This window comes from Miscanthus floridulus, chromosome 9 (genome assembly GCF_019320115.1).
Source record: "Miscanthus floridulus cultivar M001 chromosome 9, ASM1932011v1, whole genome shotgun sequence".
Taxonomy (NCBI): domain Eukaryota; kingdom Viridiplantae; phylum Streptophyta; class Magnoliopsida; order Poales; family Poaceae; genus Miscanthus; species Miscanthus floridulus.
The window spans coordinates 116,374,746-116,389,187 of record NC_089588.1 but is presented as its reverse complement, the minus strand read 5'-3'; the positions used below and the strand labels follow the sequence as shown (position 1 = coordinate 116,389,187).

Below are 14,442 nucleotides of genomic sequence, written 5' to 3'. Positions count from 1 at the left end.
TGCTCTATGTATTTTGTGGGTTTAAGTAGTTGTATGCAGAGTCAGAAAGAAAGTTGTTTGCACATATGTATTGAACGCATGTCCCTTCAATATATATGAAGCCGCACTATGGATTGTTCCAAGTTTGTGAACAATATAGTTTTTAGACAAAGGAAGCTTCTATGAACATCATGATCATACAAGATTCTAAAAGTACTCCGGCCTATCCAGAACTAAGATGATGCCTACAGCTTTAGCATAACGGTAACACAAAAAAAAATAAAAAGGGCGAACAGGTAGTGCTAAGATGGCTAATGCTGGCAACCTGTTCCTAAGACTCGACAGGGTTCTTGACCCTTCCATTCTTCTCAGATCAGTGAGAACTCATGCAAACTTGGTGTAGTTTCCAAATTTCATACTCTAGGCTCTTAGGCGCTGTTTGGTTGTGCGGTCAGGCAGCAGTCCCAGGCCATTGATTTCAGTTGCCCGGTGCCTCAAATGGATGCCTGAAGTTGGACTAAAATTCCTTTTATTTGTTGGACTAACTGTGTTAATGTTTCTATCGCGTGCGTGCAGAATGCATGAATTTGTGATTATCATTACCAGCCATTCAGTTCTTGATCCTTTCATTCTTGTCAGATTGGTCAAAGCTCATGCAAACTAAGTAAAGTTTCCAACTTACATGCTTGTGTATGGATAGTGAACACGATAAGGATAGTATGTACTACCTCGTTGGCCAGAATGAAGATTGGGTGATTAAGCAATAGGGAATATGCATAAGTGAGGAAATGGATTATATATTTTGATTATGTTTTTTTGTTGTTTAGTTAAAAAGAACCGTTTCATCATAAAAACAAACATTAGGCAACACCATGCTGCTTTTTTATACAAGTATGTCTAATTACAATCGACGATCTTGTAGACACAAGTTTTTCCTCGAAGCAAGATTCAGAATTACAAGTAACAAGCATGGTACAAGGCATTTGAGGTGAACTAGTATCACATTTTTTCATGTTGTCTTCTCTAGTTTTTATACAGGGCATTCTATTGGGTAACTCAGCTTTTACAATGTATCAGCAAATTTAGTCTAGGATTCCCCATTGAGGAACAATTGTGGAGAAGAGTTGTAGCATCTACACCACAATAATAACCTCGAGAGGGAAAAGAAAGACTGTAGTTTGGTAACCTCCAATGTCACATCAATTTACTTGCATATCAGCCACTGCAAATTGTCTTCTGTCTTGCATTCATCTCTCTCTTGGCTTCTATCTTGTCTTCTCTTGGTTCACGGAGGTCAAGAATATGAGAAGGCGCATGGTATTTAACTTCTCCAGTTTTGTCATTACCTCCCAGAAATGTGTTGATTTAGCTAGTCATTTATATGGTGTGAGCAGTTACAATATCATTCATACACTCCTTGCCCATTTGTATATAGAATAAAAGGCTCTCCTATTTTTTTCTTTTAATATAATGATACTAGCTCTATTACTTTTGGAGACCAAAAATCATTTCTGTTATACTAACTGTTTCCATTTTGCTTTAGTGTGTGTGCAAAATGTGTGAATTGGCCGATGTGATAAGTGCTATAATCTTAGCAGCCACTGGGTTCTTGACCCTTCCATTCTTCTCAAATCGGTCAGAACTCATGCAAACATGGTGCAGTTTCCAAATTTCATGTCATGCCCTAGGCTCTTAGGCACTGTTTGGTTCTGCGGCCAGGCAGCAGCCCCAGGCCATGGATTTTGTACACCCAGTGGCTCGAATGGATGTCTGATGGGTGAGATGCGTGCCAGGCCACCAACCAAAGATGCCCTTACTGCTAACCATGGCAAGTTTGGATCCCATGACTAAACTTCAGTCCCTATCACAACTGATGTTTAGATAGCAATTAGGAGGACTAAACATAAGCTAATTATAAAACTAATTGCATAAGCCGAGACAAATTCATGAGATAAATTTATTAAGCCTAATTAATCCATGATTAGCACATGTTTACTGTAGCATCACATGGGCTGATCATGGGCTAATCAGGCTTAATAGATTCGTCTTGAGAATTAGTCATGGCTTATACAATTAGTTTTGTAACAAGTCTATATTTAATACTCCTAACTAGTATCCAAACATTTGATGTGGCAAGAACTAAAGCTTAGAGCCCCAAAGTCAAGAGTGGTGATTATCCAAAAGGGAATGACATTGTGCTACAGTGTACATTATAGATTAGCGCAACATTAACAATTTATCCCGTAGCGAAGGCGGTGTGTGCCAGTGGGGTCACGTCCAACACACCGAGGGCACCCACAGCGCGCTAGGTGGGCTGCGGCGCCGAGGGGACGCCACCATGGCTACTGTAGGCCCCAAGGAGCGAAGCACATCCAGGGGCCAACCAGTGGTGAGGCACCGTGACCATCGCCTTGGTACCGGCCACCACTGCTGCCGTTGCAGCCCTTCCTCTTGTTGTGTTTGCTGCCACCACCACTGCCCGAGCGGCCACCAGGGCCATCACTGCCGTCAGCAGAACTGCCACAAGTGTTGCTGCAGCCATCGCCCTAGCTTCGGGTGCCTAGGTCAGAGGAGGATGCATGGCAGACCGTGGCACAAGTGGGCGATCCTGCGTATTGGGTGGTCTGCGAGGCGACCTTGCCCTCATTGGCAAGACGGAGTTCCTTGAGTGTTGGAACCAGTGGTGACCACCAAGTTCTCAATCTTGGAGCTGGCTTGAAGCCGACCCGGCTTGCTCCCACAAGCCTGCGCTCCCACAGGTCCCAGGTCCACCGGAGCTCCAACATACCAAGGCATTGGGCCTAACTCAACCAAAAAAGACTAGCCTAATAGGTTGGACTGCCCCCATCTTATATGTTATGCTCCCCCACCATCAATATCCGATGTGGGACTTAACCGCAACAATCTCCCCCATAGTCGCACATCAGGCTGCCTCCGCCATATATGTGACGCTCGTATTTTTTATCGGGTTTAGCTTTTTCTGACCTCGGGTACTGGCTTTGATACCAATTGTTGGAACAGGTAGTGACCACTGAGTTCTCGATCTTGGAGCTAGCTTGAAGTCGGCCTAGCTCATTACCACGAGCCTACGCTCCCACAGGTCCCAGGGTCCACTGGAGCTAACAACTTATAAGGCCCATGACTTTGCTCAAACCAAAACACTAGCCTAATAGGTGGGGGCTTCTCCCGCCTTATATATTGTGCTCCCCCACCATCACTACACGATGTGGGACTAAACCCCACCAATCTTCCCTTAATCAAACATCGGGGTGCCCCGCCATATCTGACGCTCAAGATTTTTTATCGGGTTTAGCTTTCTCTGACCTTGGGTACTTGCTCTGATATTAGAACCGGTGGTAACCTCTGAGTTCTCAATCTTGGAGCTGGCTTGAACCCGGCTCAGCTCGTTACCACGAGCCTATGCTCCCATAGGTCCCAGGGTCCACCGAAGCTGACAACATATAAGGCCCATGACTTTGCTCAACCCAAAAGACTAGCCTGATAGGTGGGGGCTTCTCAACTTATATGTTGTGCTCCCTCACCATTGCTACACGATGTGGGACTAAACCCCAACAATCAGAACCAGCTTCTTGCAAGCCATGGCGTAGTCAGGCAGTAGATTAGAGTCGATGGTATTGCAAGTCGTGTTGGAGAACCGAGGGTTGAGGCCACACAGCAGGTTGAGGACGAGCTATGAGTCAAGGACGGTGTGTCCAGCATTATGGAGCGCATCAGCGGTAGCCTTTTTCTTCTAGCAGTACTCATCGATGGACAGGCGACACCCTGAGTCATGTACTAGAACTCATGATTGAGGAAGACGACACAGGGAGCCTTGTTCGCCTGGAAGAGGCCCTCGATGGCATTCTAGAGCTGGCAGGCCATTTGGTCCAGCTCAAGGGCGAGGCAAAGAACGTCATTCGCAACAGAGCCGAGGAGTCAGTTGTGGACATAGGAGCTAGTCACCGCCAAGATCGGTCATCAGGATATGAAGCCACCATGCCGTGGATGTACGGGTGAAGGCCAAATTTGCCGGACAAGGAGAGGAAGAAGGCTAACCAGCAGGTGAAGTCAGGTAGCTTCAACTCGAGGGTGATCAGCACAAGGGACTTGATGATGATGGTCATGCTCAGCGGGACGTAGAATGTTGGTGTGAGATTCGATCCAGAGGAGGCCCGCTAATGAGGGCGCCAAACGTGGCGCTAGATGTTGACTTCATCGTCATGCTGGTGGATGGAGAGGTGGCAGCGGTGTTGTGGAGCGCTGGGGACACAGGCTTGGGTTAGGAGGAGGGGTAGGCATGTCCGAGGAAATGGGACACAAATTATATATGATTTTACTAGCAAAGTAGTGACTCCCTTAGGTTGAACATGAAGAGTACAAAACATGCGCTACATTACCACTTGAATCAACTTTCCATCGGTTGGGTGGGTGGGGGGGGACAACTTTCTGTCCATTTTTTCTCATATGTTTTTCTTAATTTTGACATGAATCAACAAATATTAAAATTCATTCGCCTTTCCTTCATTCTAGAAGGACTAAGGTGGATGGTTTGCTAGCATGCACGGGTGGATGGTTTCCTAGCATCCACCGTGTAGATAGGCTACAAAATATCTTTTATTATAAAATATTGATAAAAATTGGCAGGCACTTATTGTTGTAGAATTTTGAAATAAAAACAATGAGCAAATAATATGCCACCTCATATGGCTTGTATGTTGTGACAACAAAAATTGTGAATGTCTAACCCAACTTTTGTTACAAAATTAATGACTACCAACAGGAAAATCTCATCACTAAAATCAAATGCCCACTGCTCCTGTAGTAGCCACAGGTTTTTGAATGCAGTTAAGTTTCAATTGTCAGTTACCAATGGAGAGGTCCGCGATATGTTACCATTCATAAAACCATATTCTTCAAGGATGTCATACCACAACACAAAAATGTTGCAAGACAAAGCAACAGTGTGGATGTGAACAGTGGGGCTGAAGGAAATTAAAGGTAGCTGATTGGAAGGAGAACCAATGAAGGTTGCAGCAAGCAGTGGTGACATGGAAACCAATGAGGCCTATGCAATTAGAGCACGAGGATTGAATGGCAGTAAATTTGGTAGCAGGCTGGGACGAAGGATACGTGGGTGTTCCAAGGCTAGATGATAGACAGGGCACGAGCCGAGAGAATTTTTACATCAAATGAAATCATGTGCACAAATTCAGCACACAATCATAGATCACCGAGCTAGGTGTAGGTGTCCGGCTTTCGTGGCCAAAACGCACAAAATCACCAATCATGGATCACGGAGGTGTATAGGTGTCGACCTTTCGTGGCCAAGACCATTGTTGTGAGTCTATCAATTCCAAAATGGTCACCAATCATGACACGAAAGGGGAAAATAAACAACAAACTAACAAGTAGACAAAAAAAACTCGTGCTGAACTTGACAACCTAGATATTTTTGTAGTAGCTATCCATAGTTCATATTGTTGTACGTGCATGTGCGCCAGTTATTTTAAGAACAAAGCATTTGCAGCACTGCACAGAACACTCGTCGTCGCTGTGCCGGGAAGCAGGAAGAACTAACCATCTATCTGTGGCGGCTCTTCACTTGTTGCATGTAGTGTACCAGTTCATGCTGGTGGCCACTACGACGCCACTAGTATAACAACGGCAACTTTGGTTCGTCGTCGTGCCTCTCATGCTAGTGCTGCCGCCTGTCATCTGCTGACGCCGCCACCAATGCCCCAACGCCGGCGACGACGAAACGAAGCAATCGAATCCTCTCCTGCCATCACCTCCAGGGAGGCTGCCGGTCATCGGACACCTGCAATGCATCGGCGATCTCCCACACGTCTGCCTCCGTGACCTCACCGCCAAACACGACCGTGGCAGCGGCCTCATGCTCCTTCAACTCGGCAGAGTCCCCAACCTCGTCGCCTCCTCGCCGCGCGCGGCGCCGGCGGTCCTGCACACGCTTGACCACGTCTTCGCCTCGCGGCCGACGTCCAAGGTCTTGCACAACTTCCTGTATAGGTCATCGACAATCGGTTTTGGTCCTTACGGCGATTACTGGTGGAAAGTAAAAAACTTGTTGCCACGCACCTCTTCACCATCAAGAAGGTGAACTCGTTTCGTCATGCCCGCCAAGAGGAGGTAACAGCTTTTTTTATCGGTAGCTTGTGAACTCTCTAGGTATGTTTTTAGACAAAGGAAGCTTCTATGAACATCAAGATCATACAAGATTCTAAAAGTAGTCCGGCCTATCCAGAACTAAGGCCCTGTTTGGTTGGGCTTTTGGCTTTGGCTTTTGGCCCCAAAAGCCAAAAGCCCAACCAAAGGGGCTGCTTTTGGAGGGTGCTTTTTCAGAAGCAGCTGCTTTTCCGTAGTTCATTTTTGAAAGCTGGGTTGACCCTGCTTTTGGCTTTTGGCTTTCTGCTTTTCGAAATTGGTGGAATAAAAAGCTCTTCCATAGTTGTTTCAAGAGAGATAAAGATAAAAGGTATATTTTATACTTGTTTAACCAAACAGCTTTCAGCTTTTCTACAGCTCACAGCCCACAGCAGCTTTTCCACAGCTCACAGCCCACAGCAGCTTTTTCCCACAGTCACAGCTCAACCAAACAGGGCCTAAGATGATGCCTACAGCTTTAGCATAATGGTAACACACAAAAAATAAAAAGGGCGAACAGGTAGTGCTAAGATGGCTAATGCCGGCAACCTGTTCCTAAGACTCCACTGGGTTCTTGACCCTTCCATTCTTCTCAGATCGGTGAGAACTCATGCAAACTTTGTGTAGTTTCCAAATTTCATACTCTAGGCTCTTAGGTGCTGTTTGGTTGTGCGGTCGGGCAGCAGTCCCAGGCCATTGGTTTCAGTCACCCGGTGCCTCAAATGGATGCGTGAAGTTGGACTAAAACTCCTTTTATTTGTTGGACTAACTGTGTTAATGTTTCTATCACGTGCGTGTAGAATGCATGAATTTGTGATTGTCATTACCAGCCATTCAGTTCTTGATCCTTTCATTCTTGTCAGATTGGTTAAAGCTCATGCAAACTTAGTAAAGTTTCCAACTTGCATGCTTGTGGATGGATAGTGAACACGATAAGGATAGTATGTACTACCTCGTTGGCCAGAATGAAGATTGGGTGATTATGCAATAGGGAATATGCATAAGTGAGGAAATGGATTATATATTTTGATTATGTTTTTTTTTTGTTGTTTAGTTAAAAAGAACCATTTCATCATAAAAACAAACATTAGGCAACACCTTGCTGCTTTTTTATACAAGTATGTCTAATTACAATCGACGATCTTGTAGACACAAGTTTTTCCTCGAAGCAAGATTCAGAATTACAAGTAACAAGCATGGTACAAGGCATTTGAGGTCAACTAGTATCACATTTTTTCATGTTGTTTTCTCTAGTTTTTATACAGGGCATTCTATTGGGTAACTCAGCTTTTACAATGTATCAGCAAATTTAGTCTAGGATTCCCCATTGAGGAACAATTGTGGAGAAGAGTTGTAGCATCTACACCACAATTATAACCTCGAGAGGGAAAAGAAAGACTGTAGTTTGGTAACCTCCAATGTCACATCAATTTACTTGCATATCAGCCACTGCAAATTGTCTTCTGTCTTGCATTCATCTCTCTCTTGGCTTCTATCTTGTCTTCTCTTGGTTCACGGAGGTCAAGAATATGAGAAGGCGCATGGTATTTAACTTCTCCAGTTTTGTCATTACCTCCCAGAAATGTGTTGATTTAGCTAGTCATTTAGATGGTGTGAGCAGTTACGATATCATTCATACACTCCTTGCCCATTTGCATATAGAATAAAAGGCTCTCCTATTTTTTTCTTTTAATATAATGATACTAGCTCTATTACTTTTGGAGACCAAAAATCATTTCTGTTATACTAACTGTTTCCATTTTGCTTTAGTGTGTGTGCAAAATGTGTGAATTGGCCGATGTGATAAGTGCTATAATCTTAGCAGCCACTGGGTTCTTGACCCTTCCATTCTTCTCAAATCAGTAAGAACTCATGCAAACATGGTGCAGTTTCCAAATTTCATGTCATGCCCTAGGCTCTTAGGCACTGTTTGGTTCTGCGGCCAGGCAGCAGCCCCAGGCCATGGATTTCGTACACCCGGTGGCTCGAATGGATGTCTGATGGGTGAGATGCGTGCCAGGCCACCAACCAAAGATGCCCTTACTGCTGACCATGGCAAGTTTGGATCCCATGACTTAACTTCAGTCCCTGTCACATCTGATGTTTAGATATCAATTAGGAGGACTAAATATAAGCTAATTATAAAACTAATTGCATAAGCCGAGACTAATTCATAAGATAAATTTATTAAGCCTAATTAATCCATGATTAGCACATGTTTACTGTAGCATCACAAGGGCTGATCATGGGCTAATCAGGCTTAATAGATTCGTCTTGAGAATTAGTCATGGCTTATACAATTAGTTTTGTAACAAGTCTATATTTAATACTCCTAACTAGTATCCAAACATTTGATGTGGCAAGAACTAAAGCTTAGAGTCCCAAAGTCAAGAGTGGTGATTATCCAAAAGGGAATGACATTGTGCTACAGTGTACATTATAGATTAGCGCAACATTAACAATTTATCTAACAGCGAAGGTGGTGTGTGCCAGTGGGGTCGCGCCCAACACACCGAGGGCACCCACTGCGCGCTAGGTGGGCTGCGGCGCCGGGGGGACGCCACTATGGCTACTATAGGCCCCAGGGAGCGAAGCACATCCAGGGGCCAACCAGTGGTGAGGCACCGTGACCATCGCCTTGGTATCGGCCACCACTGCTGCCGCTGCAGCCCTTCCTCTTGTTGTGTTTGCTGCCACCACCGCTGCCCGGGCGGCCACCAGGGCCATCACTGCCATCAGCAGAACTGCCGCAAGTGTTGCTGCAGCCATCGCCCTAGCTTCGGGTGCCCAGGCAGGAGGAGGATGCACGGCAGACCGTGGCACAAGTGGGCGATCCCGCGTATTGGGTGGTCTGGGAGGCGACCTTGTCCTCATTGGCAAGACGGAGTTCCTTGAGTGTTGGAACCAGTGGTGACCACCAAGTTCTCGATCTTGGAGCCGGCTTGAAGCCGGCTTGAAGCCGACCTGGCTTGCTTCCACAAGCCTGTGCTCCCACAGGTCCCAGGTCCACCGGAGCTCCAACATACCAAGGCATTGGGCCTAATTCAACCCAAAAGACTAGCCTGATAGGTTGGACTGCGCCCATCTTATATGTTATGCTTCCCCACCATCGATATCCGATGTGGGACTAAACCCCAACAATCTCCCCCGTAGTCGCACATCAGGCTGCCTCCGCCATATATGTGACGCTCGGATCTTTTATCGATTTTAGCTTTTTTTGACCTCGGGTACTGGCTTTGATACCAATTGTTGGAACATGCGGTGATCACCGAGTTCTTGATCTTGGAGCTAGCTTGAAGTCGGCCTAGCTCGTTACCACAAGCCTACGCTCCCACAGGTCCCAGGGTCCACTGGAGCTAACAACATATAAGGCCCATGACTTTGCTCATACCAAAACACTAGCCTAATAGGTGGGGGCTTCTCCCGCCTTATATATTGTGCTCCCCCACCATCACTACACGATGTGGGACTAAACCCCACCAATCCCCCCTTAATCAAACATCGGGGTGCCCCCGCCATATCTGACGCTCAAGATTTTTTATCGGGTTTAGCTTTCTCTGACCTTGGGTACTTGCTCTGATATTAGAACCAGTGGTAACCACTGAGTTCTCGATCTTGGAGCTGGCTTGAACCCGGCTTGGCTCGTTACCATGAGCCTATGCTCCCATAGGTCCTAGGGTCCACCGAAGTTGACAACATATAAGGCCCATGACTTTGCTCAACCCAAAAGACTAGTCTGATAGGTGGGGGCTTCTCAACTTATATGTTCTGCTGCCTCACCATCGCTACACGATGTGGGACTAAACCCCAACATTCAGAACCAGCTTCTCGCAAGCCATGGCATAGTCAGGCAGTAGATTAGAGTCGATGGTATTGTAAGTCGTCCTGGAGAACCGAGGGTTGAGGCCACACAGCAGGTTGAGGACGAGCTATGAGTCAAGGACGGTGTTGCCAGCATGATGGAGTGCATCAGTGGTAGCCTTTTTCTTCTAGCAATACTCATCGATGGACAGGCGACACCCTGAGTCATGTACTGGAACTCATGATTGAGGAAGACGACACAGGGAGCCTTGTTCGCCTGGAAGAGGCCCTCGATGGCATTCTAGAGCTGGTAGGCCATTTGGTCCATCTCAAGGGCGAGGCAAAGAACGTCATTCGCAACAGAGCTGAGGAGTCAGTTGTGGACATAGGAGCTAGTCACCGCCAAGATCGGTCATCAGGATATGAAGCCACCATGTCGTGGATGTACGGGTGAAGGCCAAATTTGCCGGACAAGGAGAGGAAGAAGGCTAACCAGCAGGTGAAGTCAGGTAGCTTCAACTCGAGGGTGATCAGCACAAGGGACTTGACGATGATGGTCATGTTCAGCGGGACGTAGAATGTTGGTGTGAGATTCGATCCAGAGGAGGCCCGCTAATGAGGGCGCCAAACGTGGCGCTAGATGTTGACTTCATCGTCATGCTGGTGGATGGAGAGGTGGCAGCGGTGTCGTGGAGCGCTGGGGACACAGGCTTGGGTTAGGAGGAGGGGTAGGCATGTCCGAGGAAATGGGACACAAATTATATATGATTTTACTAGCAAAGTAGTGACTCCCTTAGGTTGAACATGAAGAGTACAAAACATGCGCTACATTACCACTTGAATCAACTTTCCATCGGTTGGGTGGGGGGGGGGGCAACTTTCTGTCCATTTTTTCTCATATGTTTTTCTTAATTTTGACATGAATCAACAAATTTTAAAATTCATTCGCCTTTCGTTCATTCTAGAAGGACTAACGTGGATGGTTTGCTAGCATGCACGGGTGGATGGTTTCCTAGCATCCACCGTGTAGATAGGCTACAAAATATCTTTTATTACAAAATATTGATAAAAATTGGCAGGCACTTATTGTTGTAGAATTTTGAAATAAAAACAATGAGCAAATAATATGCCACCTCATATGGCTTGTATGTTGTGACAACAAAAATTGTGAATGTCTAACCCAACTTTTGTTACAAAATTAATGACTACCAACAGGAAAATCTCATCACTAAAATCAAATGCCCACTGCTCCTGTAGTAGCCACAGGTTTTTGAATGCAGTTAAGTTTCAATTGTCAGTTACCAATGGAGAGGTCCGCGATATGTTACCATTCATAAAACCATATTCTTCAAGGATGTCATACCACAACACAAAAATGTTACAAGACAAAGCAACAGTGTGGAGGTGAACAGTGGGGCTGAAGGAAATTAAAGGTAGCTGATTGGAAGGAGAACCAATGAAGGTTGCAGCAAGCAGTGGTGACATGGAAACCAATGAGGCCTATGCAATTAGAGCACGAGGATTGAATGGCAGTAAATTTGGTAGCAGGCTGGGACGAAGGATACGTGGGTGTTCCAAGGCTAGATGATAGACAGGGCACGAGCCGAGAGAATTTTTACATCAAATGAAATCATGTGCACAAATTCAGCACACAATCATAGATCACCGAGCTAGGTGTAGGTGTCCGGCTTTCATGGCCAAAACGCACAAAATCACCAATCATGGATCACGGAGGTGTATAGGTGTCGACCTTTCGTGGCCAAGACCATTGTTCTGAGTCTATCAATTCCAAAATGGTCACCAATCATGACACGAAAGGGGAAAATAAACAACAAACTAACAAGTGGACAAAAAAAACTCGTGCTGAACTTGACAACCTAGATATTTTTGTAGTAGCTATCCATAGTTCATATTGTTGTACGTGCATGTGCGCCAGTTATTTTAAGAACAAAGCATTTGCAGCACTGCACAGAACACTCGTCGTCGCTGTACCGGGAAGCAGGAAGAACTAACCATCTATCCATGGCGGCTCTTCACTTGTTGCATGTAGTGTACCAGTTCATGCTGGTGGCCACTAAGACGCCACTAGTATAACAACGGCAACTTTGGTTCGTCGTCGTGCCTCTCATGCTAGTGCTGCTGCCTGTCATCTGCTGACGCCGCCACCAATGCCCCAACGCCGGCGACGACGAAACGAAGCAGTCGAATCCTCTCCTGCCATCACCTCCAGGGAGGCTGCCGGTCATCAGACACCTGCAATGCATCGGCGATCTCCCACACGTCTGCCTCCGTGACCTCGCCGCCAAGCACGACCGTGGCAGCGGCCTCATGCTCCTTCAACTCGGCAGCGTCCCCAACCTCGTCGCCTCCTCGCCGCGCGCGGCGCCGGCGGTCCTGCACACGCTTGACCACGTCTTCGCCTCGTGGCCGACGTCCAAGGTCTTGCACAACTTCCTGTACAGGTCATTGACAATCGGTTTTGGTCCTTACGGCGATTACTGGTGGAAAGTAAAAAACTTGTCGCCACGCACCTCTTCACCATCAAGAAGGTGAACTCGTTTCGTCATGCCCGCCAAGAGGAGGTAACAGCTTTTTTTATCGGTAGCTTGTGAACTCTCTAGGTATGTTTTTAGACAAAGGAAGCTTCTATGAACATCAAGATCATACAAGATTCTAAAAGTAGTCCGGCCTATCCACAACTAAGATGATGCCTACAGCTTTAGCACAACGGTAACACACAAAAAATAAAAAGGGCGAACAGGTAGTGCTAAGATGGCTAATGCCGGCAACCTGTTCCTAAGACTCCACTGGGTTCTTGACCCTTCCATTCTTCTCAGATCGGTGAGAACTCATGCAAACTTGGTGTAGTTTCCAAATTTCATACTCTAGGCTCTTAGGCGCTGTTTGGTTGTGCGGTCAGGCAGCAGTCCCAGGCCATTGGTTTCAGTCACCCGGTGCCTCAAATGGATGCCTGAAGTTGGACTAGAATTCCTTTTATTTGTTGGACTAACTGTGTTAATGTTTCTGTCGCGTGCGTGCAGAATGCATGAATTTGTGATTATCATTACCAGCCATTCAGTTCTTGATCCTTTCATTCTTGTCAGATTGGTCAAAGCTCATGCAAACTTAGTAAAGTTTCCAACTTGCATGCTTGTGGATGGATAGTGAACACGATAAGGATAGTCTGTATTACCTCGTTGGCCAGAATCAAGATTGGGTGATTATGCAATAGGGAATATGCATAAGTGAGGAAATGGATTATATATTTTGATTACGTTTTTTTTGTTGTTTAGTTAAAAAGAATCGTTTCATCATAAAAACAAACATTAGGCAGCACCATGCTGCTTTTTGATACAAGTATGTCTAATTACAATCGACGATCTTGTAGACACAAGTTTTTCCTCGAAGCAAGATTCAGAATTACATGTAACAAGCATTGTACAAGGCATTTGAGGTCAACTAGTATCATGTTTTTCCGTGTTGTCTTCTCTAGTTTTTATACAGGGCATTCTATTGGGTAACTCAGCTTTTACATTGTATCAGCAAATTTAGTCTAGGATTCCCTATTGAGGAACAATTGTGGAGAAGAGATTGTAGCATCTACACCACAATGATAACCTCGAGGGGGAAAAGAAAGACTGTAGTTTGGTAACCTCCAATGTCACATCAATTTACTTGCATATCAGCCACTGCAAATTGTCTTCTGTCTTGCATTCTTCTCTCTCTTGGCTTCTATCTTGTCTTCTCATGGTTCACGGAGGTCAAGAATATGAGAAGGCGCATGGTATTTAACTTCTCCAGTTTTGCCATTACCTCCCAGAAATGTGTTGATTTAGCTTGTCATTTAGATGGTGTGAGCAGTTACGATATCATTCATACACTCCTTGCCCATTTGCATATAGAATAAAAGGCTCTCCTATTTTTTTCTTTTAATATAATGATACTAGCTCTATTACTTTTGGAGACCGGAAAACATTTCTGTTATACTAACTGTTTCCATTTTGCTTTAGTGTGTGTGCAAAATGTGTGAATTGGCCGATGTGATAAGTGCTATAATCTTAGCAGCCACTGGGTTCTTGGCCCTTCCATTCTTCTCAAATCGGTCAGAACCCATGCAAACGTGGTGCAGTTTCCAAATTTCGTGTCATGCCCTAGGCTCTTAGGCACTGTTTGGTTCTGCAGCCAGGCAGCAACCCCAGGCCATGGATTTCGTACTCGAATGGATGTCTGATGGGTGAGATGCGTGCCAGGCCACCAACCAAAGATGCCCTTACTGCTGACCGTGGCAAGTTTGGATCCCATGACTAAACTTCAGTCCCTGTCACATCGGATGTTTAAATAGCAATTAGGAGGACTAAACGTAAGCTAATTATAAAACTAATTGCATAAGCCGAGACTAATTCACGAGCTAAATTTATTAAGCCTAATTAATCCATGATTGGCTTATGTTTACTGTAGCATCACATGGGCTGATCATGGACTAATCAGGCTTAATAGATT

The 14,442-nt window shown here is 45.5% G+C and overlaps 1 long non-coding RNA gene across 1 annotated transcript in view; it reads left to right on the top strand.

Moving 5' to 3' along the window:
- Positions 1 to 14,442, top strand: part of LOC136482737 (uncharacterized) — a 251,724-nt gene that overhangs the window by 217,480 nt on the left and 19,802 nt on the right. The window lies entirely within an intron of this gene.